Source organism: Onychostruthus taczanowskii, unplaced genomic scaffold (genome assembly GCF_017590055.1).
Source record: "Onychostruthus taczanowskii isolate IOZ18803 unplaced genomic scaffold, ASM1759005v1 scaffold47, whole genome shotgun sequence".
Taxonomy (NCBI): Eukaryota; Metazoa; Chordata; class Aves; order Passeriformes; family Passeridae; genus Onychostruthus; species Onychostruthus taczanowskii.
Window position 1 is genome coordinate 1,994,015 of NW_024502236.1, and position 18,295 is coordinate 2,012,309.

The following is an 18,295-nucleotide window of genomic DNA, read 5'->3' on the forward strand; positions in this document are numbered from 1 at the left end:
GGCTGCGTGAAATAAAACCGATAAGAAATAAATTGCTTACCGTTTGGGTGCTTTGGTGCTGTCTGGCTGAGGATCTTGCTTTGTAAGGAAAAAAAAAACCCGTAACCTGCATAAAGGGGTGGTTTTTTTTGTCCACCTTGACTTTGAAGAGGTAATTCTTTTTGAGGGGGTTAATTAAGCTATAGGCTCCGAAGCAGGTTCCATAAATTTGTCACCTTACCACCTGTATGATATATGGAAGGAGATAGAAGTAGATTTATATTAAAGTGAAGCAGTGATAGTGGATAATAAAGGATTAATCCAAATTAACACATCCCTAATATTTTTTTCCCAACCCTTCCCTTGCCCTTTTCAAGAGGATTTGGGGAGGAGGAGGGAGACAAGAAGTCCCTTTGCAGCAAACTAATATGTATCTCCAGCTTGGCTCCTGCTGTACTGTAGTCTACAAAATGCTGAAATATAGGAAGAAGAAATATTTTTCTGAGGATAGGGGATAAAGTCCAAGTTCTTTCCCCAGAGGGTGGTTTTAGGACGCTTGGGAATGAAACAGAGTGAAGAGAAAATGCTGGTAAAAGGGAATGTGAGGGCTTTTTGCCATTGATTGGTTGATCTACACCACGTAAATCAGAATCATATTGCTCAGCTCCACACCTCACAGTCCTGCTCTTAAGCTAAAGATTTTGTAATATAGTATAAAAGGAACAGATTCATATATATTTAAGTGGAATTGAACTGATATTCCTCATAAAGTTTTGGAAATCCAAAATATGGCAGCCTCAGCAAAGCCTTACAGGTCAGAATGGGATTTATATTTAGGAGGTGCTCTGCTCATGAATGTCATGAGAGATGCTTAATTGCTGGGACTTTTGGCACCGGCCTTTAGTGCAGGTTCAGGAAAGCACAGCAGAGGAAAATTTTGCTGAAATTTTCCCAGGTGTAAAGGTTTCATTAGCCCTAGTACCCAACTGCAGAAATACACAGAAACATTATAAATTAATATAGAAAGATAATGAAAACAATTATAATACTAAAACCTTAAAAACAAAAATAAAACTTGCTTGGCAAAAAGCAAGAAACCCTCACTATCATGTGGGTAGGATGCCAGTTTTATCAAATTTATCTTTAATGTTTTGGAGCATTTCCATCCAGCAAAAATGGAGTAGTTTGAGAAAATAAAAGGAGTGTTAATAAAAAAAAAACAAATAACTTGTACATATACCTGAATATCTATTATAGTCTACCCTATAGTTGAGGGTTAGATCTGCACAGGTTCAAGGACTGAAATCCATGTACACATGCTCCACCACAACACAATACGAAGCAAGTAGGAGGTTTCTTGCCCACAAGAATGCTGCTATCCCAAGTTTGCTTATTTTAAATTATCAATATGATGAGAATTGCACCAGTGTCAGGTTTGAGTGACTAGTCCTTGCTCCTTTGAAATCAGGTGAGGATGCTCTTCTTCCGAACAGGAATCCTTGTTCTGAGAGCTCTGCCCAGTTACTTGTCTGCAGCAGTCACCAGAGCACACCATTGTAGGCTGTCCACAACACATTTGTACAGCATTTGGAGAAATCTGTTGTCAGTCCAGCTTTTTAAGGAAAAGAGGAACATGCTTTTCACTGCTCTGAAACAACGGAGTAAAACAACATAAGATGAGTATAAAGCTCAAAGATAATCACATTATTGTAATACCACTGTGGGAAACAGAGGCCTCCCTGAAAGAAGAGGAAGCAGCTGGTTTGCCCATCAGTAAGCACGTAGCTCAAAGTCCCACAGTCACATATCCCAACTAAAATGTATGTTAGGGTATGTTTAGGTCCCTCCTCCACAGTGGAGAGACAGAGAGAGGAGGGGAGGAGGGGACAAAGTACATAAGTGTGCAGGGTTTCATTGTTTCTGCTGCTTATGGAACAACTCATTAGTTAGAAAATAAAGATCTGTAAATAAATGTGTCCCACAGTGAACCACAACAGCAAATCATGCTGAGGTCACACAAATGGGGATTAGAGAGATACAGAAATAAAGCACAAATTTTCTGCCATCCAAATCTATATGACTCTTGGTGCTCATGACCATACATTAAATGAACCAAAAGATGAGAATTTCAAAGTGCTGTAAAACATTATTTGGTACCCATAACAGACAGACCTGTATTATTTCCCATGCTTTGGCTTATAGCATTATTCCTTAGAGTGTGCTGTTTACTGGGGGGAAGGCCAACATGGAGTTTAATGGCTGTGCTTAGACTAGGGCACAAGAAAACATGATTTCTGGATAATACCGCATGTATAAAAAATATGCTAGCAGAAAACAAGCATATGCTATGTAAGATTTAAAATCAAGAGCAGAAACAAACTACAGTGAGTATTATCCCATGTAAAGTGCTAAGAGGAGCAGCATCAAGTAGTATAATGATCATTCTGCTGGGGCAGTTATTGCAAAGGTGAGGAAGTCAACCTTTGATAGGTTCTCAGAGCAACTGATAGGTTTGATAGGTTCTCAAGGCAATTAAAATGCAACTCCAGTGACTGGAAAGTCTTGCCAGAAAAATCTCAGGGAAATAGAAGGGAAAGTATTACCTAATGTTACCAATCACATTTGATTGGTACCTTAGATCTTTTGGGGTATCACACTCAGAATTGAAGTGGATATATCTGTAAGTTCCCTGTCTTTCACACAGTAGCCTCCAGCTTTCACAACTGCGCTATCATGTGCAGCTTTACTCCCACAAAGATTTACTAGCTGTGAAGTTTGCAAAAAGACAGCAAGAATTAATTTTCCCCCATGTTGCTTACTTGTTTTGCTCAGTGAGATTATTTATACAGGAGTCTATCCTCCCATATGAATAAAAGCAGCAGAATTAGGCTCTGGCAACAGAAACATTTCAAACTCTCATCACTGCACTTGAGTCAGTTTACAAGAACTGAGGATCTGTAAACTTGCTGTGACTGAACTTGTCAAGAAACATCTCCATGGTGTTTTCACAAGGATTATTTTATTTTTAAGTTGATTGATAATTGCATGTTCAATGCAAATGTAATTAAATGTAGAAACTGAAATCTTGGTGATGATTTGATAATGGATATTTATCCTGAAATGCATGTTCCCCAACGGACATCCAAGCTGCCAGAAGATCCAGCTGGATTTGCTTACATGTCTTCAAAACTTAAATGTTAAGAGAGCACTTTAAAATTAGCTAAGAATTTTAGGAGAACGTATGGTAATGGCACAGTTACAAAAAAAAAAAAAAAAAAAAAAAAGGCACAGAGATTGTATATCTGAAAATAACTGGTGAAGAGTTGTAAGGAAATTGGCACATCTTGTGAGCAATTGTCAAATGTTTTGGGGGACAGGAAAGGAGAGAAAAAAAGGAAAAGAGAAAAGACAAAATACCCCTTCTTAGCAGCACAATATGTTGCCCTTGCAGGATAATGCCTTCTGCCGATAGGGTAATTTTCAGAGGTGCTTATGAACAAAATTGCTGATCATCTCCAAAGCGAGTAATTATCCCAACTAGGATGCTTTCCTATGAAAACTGCAAACTCAATTGAAGTGGCACTAAGATAAATTATACAACAGTGAACAGCAGCATTATTGTGGTGAGGAAATGATGCACAATAAACAAAAGAGTTTCATAAATGTTTACACCACATTTATGTTTCAAGTTCTTATTATCTTATAGGGACTTCTATAAAGATATAACTTTCATAAAGATCTAAAATTGCTATGATTTTGGATAAACATTTTATGAGAAAGAGACAAATTCATTCTTTCCACTCTGTTTCAAGTCACTTTTAAATAAAGAGCTCTCCTTTCTGCTAGAGGAACTTAAAACAAATCTGAAATTATTCTGATACTAAGAAGAGATTCACATATTTTGGGGGGTGGGGGATAATGCTTTGTACCGTTTCTGGAACTGAATAATGACAAGGACAAATATAAAATAATTTTGTCCAGGTAAAGACGGCTGCTTAATTTTTGGAGATAGCAAGGTTGTTTGAAGTACAGTGTGCTAATTTAGTTACAATATAAAACATTGTGCTGACGAAGAAATCAATACGCTGAATTTATATGTCTGAAGGAAGCATCGTACACTTCTGTTTCTGGTGCAGCAAAAGTAGCATTTGAGAGACGAGACAAGTTAACTTCTCCGGACTCTGGAGGCAGATTTCCATATGTTCAATGTTCCCACATTTCCGTATGTGTGACTTTATTCCTCTTGTCAGATCAGTCACTCAAAACCATGAACCAGCAACAGTTATTACCGCATGACTATCAGATACAGATATTTGGGCAGGATTATGGACATGTTTATTATTTTACCTGAGAATGAGACTGCCAGTGCTAAGATGCTCCAGCTGGTTCTATATAATTGCCTACATATTCAACAACATGGCAGGTGTGTACTTTTTCTCTTTTATGGGTACTTACAAACAGACTTTTTCATGGTGGTTCCCTTCTATCCTATCAGTTAGCAGTGGTTTATTTCATACAATTTCCAGAGCAAAGCTGTTTTCTTTCCTTTTTGTTTTTTTTCCCCCAACTTGGTAATATTACGAATGCTACCAAACAAAGCTTTGTAAATTACTACATTTCCTTAACTCATTAGAATTTTCACCTTCATGCCTGACAAGTATAAAAACCTGGTTTTAGTTACTGAAGTCCCACCAGCCATTTGTTACCATCTCTTCAATGAAAACTATTCCTCCATGAATCGTATTACCGGCACATACAAGTAATAATATCTGGTTTAGTGCAATATCAGTTAATTTAATTGAAGGGAGCTTCAAGAATATTTTATTACTGAAGAACTGAAGAAGAGACAACAAGATTTTCTGGCCTGAGCCAAGATGTGCAGAAGTTATTTCAGCATGTGGAATAGCAAAGAATGGCTGCTACATGGTGAGAATTTGAAGAGCAGTTGTTTTTAAAGTGGTTGTCTGTGCAAAACACAAACCTTTCTCAGCTGCTGTTCTGTGACTGTGAAACTTGTTCCCTGCAGTGCTTTGAATCACGATGAATTTCAGAGACATGCAGAACAAAATTTAAATCACCCTTATTGAGCCATCCATGCTTTCATTAAGAGCAAAGACTAAAAACATACCAAACTGCAGACCAAAGTAAGGTGACCTATAGAACATAAAATTAGACATAAAGGAAAAAAGTTTATGGATGCCTTTGGGTTACATTTCTATATTGTGTTGAGGGTGGACTGGAAGACAGACATGAGCTGGCAGTGTGTTTTTGCAGCCCAGAACCTGCCATTTGGTGGGCTGCATGCAAAATCCTGTGGGCAGCAGAGCAGGGAGGGGATTCTGCCCCTCTGCCCCGCTCTGCTGAGACCCCACCTGCAGGGCTGCATCCAGCTCTGGGCTCCCAGCACAGCAAGAACAGGGAGCTTCTGGAGCCAGGCCAGAGGAGGCACCAAGGTGATCAGAGGGATGGAGCAGCTCTGCTGTGAGGAAAGGCTGAGAGAACTGGGATTGTTCAGTCTGGAGAAGAGCAGGCTTTGGGGTAACCTAATTTCAGCCAGTACCTAAAGGGAGCCCACAGAAAAGATGGAGAGAGACTATTTGCAAGGGTCTGAAGTGACAGGACAAGGGGGAAAGGCTTCAAACTGAAAGAAAGTAGGTTTAGATTAGATAGTAGAAAGAAGTTCTTTTCTGTGAGGGTGGTGAGGCCCTGGTACAAGTTGTGGATGTCCTACCCTTGAAGTGTTCAATGTGAAGTGGGACGGCACTTTGAGCAATCTGGTCTAGTGGAGGGTGTCCCTGCCAATGGCAGGAAGGCTGGAATGAGATCGTCTTTAAGGTCCCTTCCAACCCAGGCCATTCAATGAGTCTGTGATTCTATGAAATATGGTGTACATTTTAATTATTGCCCAGATTAGAATATCTGGGATTCAGAGCTATCTGACTATGAGACATCACTGTTCCCATTTTCATTGGAACTGGGTAATAATTGCTGACTTATATGTGATACAAGTGAGCAAGGACTGTCGACAGCCAGTGTAACCTTTATGGAGGACCTAGAAATACATCTTTATTTATACACATTAATAAGCCTGGGGAAAGGGAGCACATGATTTTGAGTTTATTCATTTCTCCAAGTGATAAAAGAACCATCCAATTGCCTGCATATCCAGTTCTTAAAATGGTCATGATGAAAGTGCTTAGCTGTGGTTTCAAGAAGAGATCAACCAACAAATAATGATAGAAAATCAAAAAAAACCCATTGTTTTTAGTGCAAGACTTATGAAAGCATGTGATCTAAACCCCATAATTTATACCCACACTTATCTTTTAATTCAATTTCAGACCTACAAATTCAGAAGCTCTTATTCATGAGGAGACATCTGCTGTTTTAATGAGATATTCTGAGCTCTTGACATCTTCAAGCATATTGATACAGCAAGTGGTTTCAAAGGTTAACTGTGTTGGTTACACAACATTTTATTTCATTAGTTTTACTTCTGATGAGTTTTAAAAGATTAAAGTGCTCAGTGTTGTTTCTCTATCTGTTGTATTTCAAGAATAAATATTCTCTTCTGTATTTTCTAAACGAAGTGTTCCCAATTTACTAATCTTACTTGCTTTTCCTCCTGTCTTTGTAACGTGTTTTTTCATTTTCCTTCTATGTCTATTATAAATCTTGGTAAGGCAAGGAATTAAGCACACTACTGCACATGAGGATGAACTTCTGATTTGTAGTCAATTATTTTTACACCCAGAGGTAATATTTTTTTAATAACTATCATAGGCACCTTACAACTGACTTCAAAACCACATTGCAATACCACACATCTTCCATAACTTAAGAAAAAATCTGAATTGTCTTTATGTAAAAATTTAAAACTTACAAGATTCTTAAGTAGAACAGAAAATTCATTTTTTGTGGCTTGCTTGTTCAGATTTTCAAAGTGAGTAAGGAATGTTTTCTAATAAATAACAATTTGAGTTGGCAAATATCAGGGTGTTAAGAAATTCGTCTTTAAAAGAGGGAAAATGTATTGTATTTTTTGCTAATCTATGTTATCCAAAGTACATAGATACATACAATAGGATTTTTCTTAGGAGATACATAATTTTCCCAGAGTTTTCCAGCCATTCAACATTTAATATTTTTATTACTCACATTAACAGAGTCTGGTATACCAAGAACACTAGTTATGGAGCAGTAAATCTTGTAGAGCACTAAAAATTTTTTTTGCTCAAGGAAAAGCTCACTCAAAAAATATCTAACTTAAAACAGGGAAGCAAACAACCAGCAGTACTTCCATACATTGCTGACAAATATACTAAAATCACACTTATCTAAAACAATAATGGTTGTGTTTGGAACACACTTGCTTATGCCTTTTTAATGTTAAATTTCTTCTGTGTAGACATAGTTTCTGTTAAATAACAAGGAGCGAAAAATACGTTTTGGAAAAGAATTTTTACACCAACTTTAACAGAGGTAAAATTTGAACACATTTTTAAAATTGCATGAATAATTTATTTAAAATGTTTGTTTGGGAGTAGTGGAACTTGGGATATTTATTGCACAAAGAAACCTTTTCCAGAGATCTATATGTAACAAATTGAGAAATTGAGAATTTGAGAAAATCTATCTGGAAAATAGTGATTAAAATATATGAAGACCTAATGTTTCCTGACTTTTATGGGAGCAGACCTCAACCTTCTCAGAGCCTGAGAAAGCATAAAGATCGTTTTCTACTGAAGTAGTTGTAAATTATCTCCTCAAAGATAGATTTTCCAGGTGATTCAGTTCCTCTTCTCAGGCACACATGATGACCATACATGTATTCAGACTCTTTAAATTTAGACAATTCCACAGTGGTAGTTATGTCCCAGAACAGCTGGAAGCACAGTAAATGAGGTCAGTTCTCAGATATTATTTTGGGTCACCCTTCCAGCAATTTCTTTAGACCCAGCATTTAACAATATTTTCAAAATTATCTCTTTCTTGCAGCTTTATGAGTAAAAGCCTCTGAGTTCTAGATACATTCTTTGAAAACAAAAAGAACATTTTAAAAATTTCACATTTGCCATGGAAAAAGAATGATTGCCACAGAATATTTACATTACTGCAGAAGAAGCAAGATTATCAGAGAAAACAAGCTAAGAGATCCTTTTCCTGCAGCAACTGTACCAATAACACCGATGAAATCATCAGTTATGTTTTTGACAAGAAAGAGAAATCAGTGTACTGAATGTAGTGCTGTGCTGACTTGTACTTCATGAGAAAAAGAACGGGTGGAGATTTGGGAAGGATCAATATTTTTCAGAAGAGTTGTAAAAAAATATTACATAAGGGACTAATAAAAATACTATTTTTTTTTCCTTGAGGATTTTCTGTTTGTTTCTTACATTTAGGAACCCAGCAGAACATAACCAAAACTGATTTAGGACTGGATTGCTCTCTCAGCTCACAGAATTACGGGAGATCAAGATGAGGAGGTTTTGAAACGCAGAACAGAATCTCCATGGCATTGTCCACTTTGGACCCAGGGTACTTACTGAAATAAAAATTATTTTTTGTCTTGGGAGTATCCCTGTTGGTGGAAAAGATGGTAAATGAGACACATTTGGAGCACTGGGTTCCCCAGTACAAAATAAAAAGAGAGGGGCTGGAGTAAGTCCAACACAGGGCCACAAGGGTAATTAAGGCCTTGAAGCATCTGATATACAAGGGAAGGATGAGAAAACTGTGAGGATTCAGCCTGGGAAGAGAATGTTCAGGGGAGATTTTATCAGTGTGAAAAAATATGTGATGGAGGACAGGAAAGAAGATGAAACCAGAATCTTCTCAGTATTGTCCAGGAACAGGGCAAGAGACAAAAAGAATTCTTTAAATCTTTCCACAGTATTTTGGTTTCTCTCAGGATACTGGTTGCCTCAAGAACTTTTCCTCCTATTGAGTGATTTCCATTATGCCAGAGAGGGTGTTAGGAAATGTTCTGGTTTTTCATTTGCGTTAATTGCCAACTAAATTTCTACTTGAAAACATTTTAACGAGGGAAACATGAAAGTATTTCTTCCATTTTTTCTTCCTAAAAACATCATTGTTGTGAACTTTCAAAGAGTCATAAAAAATGATCAGCATGAACTCTTGAATTGCATTTTTTATGCATAATGAATTTAAATAATAATAGTAATTATTAATAAGCTCCAGGAAAACTTGAAATAATTAAAAAAAAAAAAATAAAAGGGCTGGTAAAGAAGAACAAATGACTCTTTGATTTAGGCAAATCATACTGTGTATTAGAAATGTCACTTAAAAGAAGTCACCCTCAACTCAGACTGTCTATAGCTCCCATAGTAAAATAAGTTTTGTGAGAGCCTTGTGTAAAATGATGAGATATCAGAACCTCTATCCAATAAATTTTGTTTGTTCTTGCGAGATGTCTCTAACCAAAGTAGTGGTTGAGCTCACTTTTACGGGTAAGATCATCAGCCTTATCTGTGTTATATATGTTACTGCACAAAAAAACTCTTTTCAGGGTGATTCTTTGATAAGAGCTAATAGACACTCTCTGGTTTGACCCTTGATATCCATATCTTATTCTATTTTCCTTAATTCTATGCATTATTCTTTCATTTTCTCTTCCTTTTTCTTTACTAAAATTTTCTAGTTGTTCTCTTGGTATTTTCCTTAATAGTCCCTATTATAATTCTGTTGCCTTAACACCCTTAGATACCCATAAAATTACCCAGTGTAATTTACCTGCTATATATGATTGCAGACTATGTTTGCTCTTTATTTTTATACTACTGCAGATTATATTTTTGGTCGGACTTTCATGTTAGCTGGGTACTCAAAATATTTTTTTTCTCCAGTTATCATTCACTGTGCTAACATGGCTACTGAACTGGAGTATGCTCTTTTAAAAAACTTTCTGGTGGCCTGAGGATGCGAGAAGTTTGTGCTTATTCTCCGTCACAAGAGCAGACAGGCAGCTCGCTGAACTGACATGTCTAGGAGACGTCGTGGTCATACATCTCCAGTTCTCATCTTGCAACAGACCTTTAGCACAAGAAGAAGCAAAAAGAGTTCTAAAAATCTTTGGCCACTAAGGCCACAATGCTACCATTTTTCAAGGTGTTTCAATAAATATTTCAACTATAATTGCCAAAGTCTCATTAATATTGCATATGAATTCAAGCCAAACTTTCTATTTCTTACATGACATTTATTTATATTGTTGCAAAAATTACAAACCTCACAGTAGTATATGATACAGCGATACTGAACCCTTCCTGAATATTTCATTCCCCTTCCTTTCAGCATTTCTGCTTCCGAGTCCTTGAATCATAGAATCACAGAATGTCTGGGTTGAGTTGAAAGGGAACACGAAAGAGCATCTCATTTCCATATCCCTGTCATGGACAGGGACACCACTCACTAGACCAGGTTGCTCAGAGCCCCATGCAATCTGTATTGGGACATTTCCAATGTGTGGGAAGTGGGGCATCCACAGGTTCTCTGGAAAACCTGTTCCACTGTGTCACCATTCTTGCTCGTATTTTTCCTTTTTGAATGTCTAGTCAAAGCCTACTCTATTTAATTTTGAAGTTATTTCTCCTTGTTTTGTCACTACTTGATAGAGTTATTTTGGATCAGTGTTTTGATTGTTGTCTCAATGGGATTAGAAAATACAGATCAGGATTTTTCTTTCTGTTATCAAATAAAACCTCCTGTAGCTGTTCAATATGATTTTAAACATTTTACTATTCTCAGTGAATAAGATTTGCACAGCTAAGATGATGCCTTTTCATAGATAACCCTTTCTCTGAAAGTTAACAAAACAGTCATTCTATGAGGATTCCTCAATTCTTAAGACCATCTAGAAGACAAAGAGAGAGAAATCCAAGCAGATACTCTCTTTTTTTTTGTCGTTTTACTTTAGTGTTAAAAGTAATTTATGTGATTAGTTGAAGTGTGAAGTTGTACATCTATAGTTTTATAGCTATGCCACCTTAAATACCAAAATGACAATATCAGCATTTGAAAAGAGAAAAACTACTAATCTAGAAAAGAGATTATTTTCACAAAGATGTGAAAGTAAATAGAGAGTCAAGGTCTTTAGCAAACTAAGGTTTTATACATGTTCGGAACAGCTGCAATATTTTCACTTAAGAGACTAAATTCAATTCAAGCAAGTATTTCACTTCTCTGTGCATTCTACCAGTTATACACTGAGAGGCCAATGACTCTTCAATGACTGAATATAAATACTCACTGTCTTACTGTTTGAAAAGTCTCTGCCAGGAGAGAAGATTCACCTCTCCTTGAAGAGTAACAGATGGATGTGCACGTTCATACTTAGGAAGGAGATATCCTTGAACATCTAACCAAGGAAATGAGTTTTGCATTTGATTCTAATTGTTGCTGACTGGTTTATGAGTTTTAGTCCTGGAATACAGAGTGCCATAGTCTAGATCTTGTTCATCAGAAAATTCCCCTTATTGTTTTTTTGACTGCTTCTAACTTGGACAATGGCATTGGAATTTGCTTGAAATGCAGCTGCAGATCATAGGAGTCATAAGCTAGGTAGGTTGCAAGGGACTTTCTGGAGGTCATGTTGTCTTCCCTTTTCTATTTAAAAAGGGATCATTTCAAAGTTAAATTGGATTACTCAGAGCTTTTTGAAAGCTACAGAGAGCCTGCCATATTCCTGAGCAGAAATACAAGAAAGTGGTTCAATGAATTTTATTCAGTACAGAATAAATAACAGCTGCTATGCTCTCCATTAGGTGGAAATATTTTGAAGGTTTTCTTGGTTTTTTTCTTAATTCTTTTAAAAATTATTGAATTTAGAAACATCTAAAATATTGTATGGTGTAGGAACATCAGAATTTTTTACAGCTGAACAGAAAATTTTTCCCTTTAATTCTCCTGTTTAGGAACCAATGCCCAAGTCAATGGATGGCTCAAAAAAGCTTCCAAACCAGCGGCAGATAATCTGACATACATCAAACATTAAAAAAAAAAAAATCTGATAACTGCAGATATTTTTGTTCACACAAAAGATTGATTCATTAAAAAATCTTCCTAAATTTTCATCTTTAGCAAAACTACATGTCAATTAGTTTTAGAAAACTGTGCAAGAAAAAATTATCTTTATGCATTCATTATTCTACAACATGAAAATGGTGCCATAGTGTCATTTTAACTGCCTTCCTTAAAAGCAGGGACTATTACACAGGTAATCCTGTGAGGTATTACACAATACCAAGACCGTATGCTTTCAGTTGTCCAAAAGTATCTGCAGCTGTAAACTGGTCAATGAAAAATTAAAGGTATGTTTAATGATAAAATAGTCCTATCTAAACCAAAGAGCATTATGCAAAGTAGTGATTACCTAATGATTAAGTTATGATTACTTATTGGTTACCTGGGGAAGCAATATTTTAAAAACAGAATGACCAAGTACTCCAGACTTCTGGTCAAAGAAGAAATTTCATTCTTCTGTCTCACTGAGTGCTAGAACACAGCATTCTGCTCTGTTTCAAATATCACAAGGTGACATAATTTGTTATAGTCTGTTTCTGCTTTCATATACTGCATGAGAAGGATACTGGACACTATTTCTGAAACTATTTCTAATTAAAAACAAAGAAAAAAGAAATTCACAGGATAGCAGTGTAGTAACATCCACATTCATATCCACAGAAAGGGATTCTTGAGATCCAAAGATGACAGTAGCTTCAACTGGATCAAACTTGACATATTTAAGGTAATGGTATATTATTATCAGTCCATTTCTATTTATTTTTTTCTCATAATTTTAAGTATTGAACTTCATGTTGGTCTTCATCTGTAAGTTTCTGATTCTTGCTGCCATTCTAAAACTACTATTTTATTTGTGTCTCATAAACATATAGTTACTTTTTTCATAATTAGTTTTTGGCTCCTTTATTAATGAGTTCTTTAATGATATGAAGATCTGGTATCACACAGCAAATTGCTTTTTTCAACTATGCAATTAGAGTCTGATTTTTAATTGAAATTGCAACTAAGTCTGAGACTATTTTTTAATTCTTTAAAGGAGAAAAACATATTTGGTAGCTGATAAATTAAAGAGGAAGAAAGTAAAACTATTAGCAAATGTTTTGCTTTTGATTGATTAGCTTTGCCCAAAATATTGACTGAAGAATAATGTTTCACTGTAAAAGACATAAAATTGAAATAACAACAGTTCATTTCAATTAACAATATCCATTAGAAGCCTTACACATGTAAAAAAAACTATAATATACACACATTGGCCAAAAAAAATCATATTGGACTACAGGAAAGCTGGAATCAACCCTAAATGCTTGTGTCTGACTTGTCAAATGGTCCATTAACCTACTTAGATTTGTGCAAATGGGTGCTTATCTAAGTTCACAGAATATAAATTAATGGAAAGTAAAAAATAAAAATAAAAAAGGAAGGTTTGATAAAAAAAAAAAAAAAGAAAAGGACACATTTATGCAATGAACAAGTTTAGGAGAATTCTGCTTGCCTGTTGTGTTCTGTAATTTATCCCGTACTACCATTCTGTTGAGGAATACTCCAATAAATGTAGTCCTTTTTTGCTTCAACTTCCAGCCTAGAGATTGTGGTTAAATTTGCAAGGATGGTTTCATTCTCTGAAGGGAAGGAAACAAGAAGAAAACATAAAATTTCCCATTAAAACCAAATTTCTCTGTTTGTTCCCAGCCTGCTTATCAGGAACTGCATGCCCTGTAATTGAAGTTAACTACCCATACCACCACATATGTGAGTAACTCTACTGCTCTGCTATATTCCTTTTATCCAGGAGAGCAATGAAACATAAAGCAATAAATTTAATCAAATCCCAGATTTGTGGGGGTGAGAAGGAGAAAAAGAAACTGCTGCAAGATATTTGGTATTAAATGCCCAAATAAGAAAAAAAAATTGGTATTAAATGCCCAAATAAGAAAAGCAGACTGCTGGGGCCATTTCCAGGAAGGTTCCCTGGTCAATCACTCCAATGTTGTTTCCCATCACAAATATTTTTGCACCTTGTTTTAAGGACACTTGGGGTATCAGTTATAGGAAAGATCTGTTGAATTCCCTGAAAGATGTGCTGAATGTTTATTTGTTACAATTATGTTAGGCTTTAACACACAAACAAAGCAGGTGGTTGCCAAAGGCTTGAAAATATTGAAAGCACCAAAGTGTTCACTGACCGAAGGAGAAAGAGCACCCCATGAATATCGCGTTTTTTAAAGTTCTTTTGGCAGTAAAAAACCTGAATGGTAGCTGGTGTCAGAAAAACTGGATAGAGTAGTGAGGGGAAGAAAAGACAAAGCATTCAGATACTCTTTTGTGTCTGCCTGTTACAGGACAGAACGATTCATTCTGAGTACATGTTCTAATAGAAAAATTTCCTTCATACTATCCTAATTTTCAAAAGAAATAACAGAAATCAAGCTTTTTTTTTTCTAAGACTGGTGAGACTTCCTCACTAAACAGTTTTGATCAAAGATGCACATACAGAAGTTGAGGGATTAGGCACTTAGGCCCTTCTTTTTTCTTTCTTCCTTTTTTTTTTTTTAATCAGGAAAGTTAATCATAACAGGATGCAAACTAACTGGCAGAAAATTATAATAATATGTCTGTACCTTTGAATCTATGCTATTAAGATCCATCCTCAAACAGACACAATGCAAAAAAACCCCATTCCTAATTCAGGAATGGGAAAACCTTATCAAGATCAGTGGCCTTTGGGAACGCCTGCCCTTGTCTGGTAGAGAATTTGATGGCATGAGATTCTTGCTCAAGAAACAAACTCAGGCACAAAAAGGGAACTTGAACTATTTTCTACAACAAAGGTCACAATCAGATCTATGCTTAGTGTGTAAACTCTATACTCACACTAAAACTTAGCTGTGAATTACATGGTTTAGCTGGGTTTTGATTTGTTATCTTTGAAAAGTTGTTAATAGGTTTAATGAACAAGGGGAAGACTCCAGCATATGGACTCCAAAATTGACTCTTTCATAATGGACATGATTAGAGATTGGTAAGTTCTTTTGTCTTTTATAGTTCATATTTCTTTTCTGTTCCATAGGATCTTGTATTTTTCTTTGGTTTTATAGCAGATACTTTTTATTGCAATTTATGCTTCAAGCTTAGGGAAATACAGCAAGATAATGTAGATGGGAATATGACGACTAAGCCTTGCAACTTTTGCTTCTCCCCTTCTTTTTGCAGACCTCACATTCAATTTTTAATGTATTTGCATATGTTTAAGCCTGTGCTATATAAGTATACACCAGTAAAATTTATTATCTGTATGCAATTCACATCCTCTGTATACATCTACAGCTGGGGATACCACAATCCTGCATTGAGGACCCCAGTTCCTATTACTTCAGCTGAATCCAACTATTCAATTACTAGTTAGAAATGACTATTCAATCAGATACACCACTAAAATTAGATATCTCTTCACAAGAGCATTTGCTTCTCCTTTCCTTGTCATCTTTTCAGAAAGTCTTTGTCTGGAAATGAAAGATAGTTACGATGCTGCTCTGATTCATCCTGAGGTAAAGTTATACTTATGTGGGTTTTGATTAGACTCTTAATCCATAGGGATGAAAAAATCAAGCCTCTGTGATATTTGCTAATCATAAACACCTTGTGTCAGGGCTTATTACACTTTGTTTGGCCTTTTATATCTTGATGTGCCACACTGAGGCTTTGGCCAGGAGAACTCACACAAACATTAACATAACTTGTTTTTTTGTCTTTCCTTCACACTTGCTTCTCTAAAGGACACATTTTTATGTCAACAGTTTTGAGAGAGCAGTATTTATTGCAAAAAATGAAGGTAATTTTTTTCTGACAAATAAAAAAGATTATATAACTGAGAAGAGCATTTAAGATTTGCAAATGCAGTACTTCATATTTGCCCCTTGTACTGTTTCTGATGTGGAGACAGTCATTGACTCCATTACAGCAGTAAAGAATGTCTCTCCAAAGACATCACTGAATTGGCAAGAAAGAGAATCATGTTTCATGATTGGGTAGAACTGGCATTTGTGAATGCATGCAGAGATCTGAAGGATCTTACATACTGGGTAAAATCTCCATTGGTCAATAAGTGACAATAAAAAGAGCAGGGTGTTGATTCAAATTTGCTGTAGATACCTAAAGGATCTTTGCTATAAGACACCTCTGGGCCTAAAATTCAGGCCCAAAAGTCAGGTCAGGTCACTGCTGCCCTTGCACTCTTCTTATGAGACTTGTCCTCCACTTGTTCAGATGATCTCTGCTATAATAATTCTATAACAAGCAACTCAAATCATGGCTTATGAAAATTTAAAAGTATCTCCATTACAATCTCCACCTCTGGTTCTTTTGAGCAGGTTCATAGTGCTCAACATTGCAATGCACACCTCCCCTTGCTCCCAGCCTGGCTAGCAACAAGAGGTTCCTGCATAAGTGTAATTTCCATAACATGCAACTCAGAACCTATTTTGCAGCAATTTAAAGGCATTTTTGTTACCATCTCCACCCCTATCCCCTTTGGACCAGAACACTGGTTTCAACACTGGAATGGAGTCCTCCTTTTTCCCCCACTTAATCTTGGACTTATCTGGAGACTGCAGTCCGTTAGGGGTGTACTCGATCCAAGTGGAACCTTATCTGTGAGCCAGTCTCTCCAGAGCTGTAGCTGCTCTGCAGAGCTGTAACTGGCACAGACACTTGGACATACATACACCTGCTTTATTGTGTTCTTATTCACAGCCACAGATGCTCCAGGTTGTCCTGCTCATCCACAGGTCACCGTGCTCTTGACTCGAGTTCACACTGGAGTTCCAGCCTGCCCAGTGCAGCAGCACAGCAGCAGTGGTGAAACCCTGGCCGTGTGCCAGCCAGATGCATGGCCTCTGCTACTACCAAAATGTTCCCAGAGTGAAATCCGAGGCAGCAGAGCACTACAGCAAGCAGCAAAATAAGAGCAGAGCCACTAATAAGCACTAGACTGGAATATGCAAGGTGAGCAAGCCCCATGGCAGGTGCAGGAGCCTGTCAATTAAAACCTAAGCAGCTATGACAGCTCTGCATTTGATCTGGCACATTTCAATCAAATCTGTTGTTACCTCAAAATCTTTGAGCTCCATGTTGTGTGCCAAAAAGGACTGTCTTTAACTCCAGCCAGCAACTACACCCTACACAGTCACCTGTACACTTTCCTCCTGGTGGGATGACGGGGCAGAAACGTGTAGAGCAAATGTGAGAAAACTTGTGGGTTGAGAAAAAGGTGGTTTAATAGGGAAAGGAAAAATTCATGCTTACAAGCAAAGCAAAACAAGGAATTCATTCCCCACTTCCCAAGGGCAGGCAGGGGTTCAGTCATCCCCATGAGCGCATGCCCCCATCATACCTAATGGTGACTTGGGAAAATAAATGCCATCTCTCCAAATACACTGTTCTTCCTGCATCTTTCTATAATTTTCTATGCTGAGTGGGACACCATATGGTCTGGGATATCCCACTGGTGACTGGGGTCGTCTGTTCTGGTTGTGTTCCCTCTCAACTTCTAGTGTGCCCCCAGTCTTGACGCTGTGAAAACACCGCTCAACTGTAGCTAAACAACTCTGTGCCAACAGTTTTGAGCACAACCCAAATCATAAAAGCTAATTTGGAAAAAAAAAAATCTATCCCCATCAAAACAAGCAAAAAAAACATAGCATAAGAAGCACAAAATCACATTACACAACGCTGAACATAGCCATTAAAATTTTTGAACCTAAAAGACCTCTATATTACTGCAAGGCTAAAACATACATATTGGTGTAAGGATGACAATTTAATTAAAGTTTTAGTAAAGTAGCCTCTACTCAGGAACTTTTATATTACAGATATCATCAAAACAAGTATTTGTAAGGGGTGACTAGCAGAATGTCAATCTGGCAGTGCTGCATATGCCGACAATATACTCTTGAAATGTAATTGTCATCACAAAATTAAAAATTCCAATGTAAAAAACATGAACAGAAGGGAATACTATATCAATTATTATTTCTAGATTTTGAGTTTTTAATTTATGAGCAAAATATATAAACACAACTTATACCCAGAAGACTATCTTGTACTTGAGTAGGAGAAAGGTCACAATATAAAGAGCTTGAAAGAGCTTTTATGTATATGTTCTCCTTTTTTTCTGATAGGTTTGCAAGGTTAAATGGCAAAACATATATTAGTCTTAGGGACTACTATCAGTGAATGAAGAGAAAATAATAATTACATTCAAACCTCATTTGTA